Source organism: Etheostoma spectabile, chromosome 5, assembly GCF_008692095.1.
Source record: "Etheostoma spectabile isolate EspeVRDwgs_2016 chromosome 5, UIUC_Espe_1.0, whole genome shotgun sequence".
Classification (NCBI taxonomy): Eukaryota; Metazoa; Chordata; class Actinopteri; order Perciformes; family Percidae; genus Etheostoma; species Etheostoma spectabile.
The window spans coordinates 10,191,509-10,191,962 of record NC_045737.1 but is presented as its reverse complement, the minus strand read 5'-3'; the positions used below and the strand labels follow the sequence as shown (position 1 = coordinate 10,191,962).

The 454-nt window shown below is 39.4% G+C and overlaps 1 long non-coding RNA gene across 1 annotated transcript in view; it reads left to right on the top strand.

Moving 5' to 3' along the window:
* Positions 1-226, top strand: part of LOC116689626 (uncharacterized) — a 2,835-nt gene extending 2,609 nt beyond the window's left edge. The window contains exon 3 of the long non-coding RNA XR_004332059.1: positions 58-226. This is a non-coding gene — a long non-coding RNA (uncharacterized LOC116689626). The remainder of the gene's footprint in view (positions 1-57) is intronic.
* Positions 227-454: the final 228 nt, after the last annotated feature.

Here is a 454-nt window from a genome sequence, read left to right as displayed (position 1 = left end):
ACCCACTCAAGTCTATTATAAAAGAGTTCAGATACAGTTCTTAGGGGACCTCACAAGGTCTATATAAAAGAGACTTCAGATACAGTATAGGGACCACTAAGGTCTATATAAAGAGACTTCAGATACAGTATTAGGGGACACTAAGGTCATATAAAGAGACTTCAGATACAGATTAGGGACCACTAAGGTCTATATAAAATGGAGGGACTGCAGAACAGTATTGGGGAACCACAAGAAGAGTTCTATTAAAGAGACGCAGATTCACTTTACAGGATTAGGGAGCCACTTAAGGTCTAGATATCACTAGCCAGTAGACTTCAGATACGTATTACCCCTAATACTGTATCTGAAGTCTGTTTTATATAGACCTTAGTGGTCCCCTAATACTGGATCTGAAGTTAAACGTGAAGTGAATGAAGCGCTCACTCACTTAGCACCTGAGATCAATTAAGTC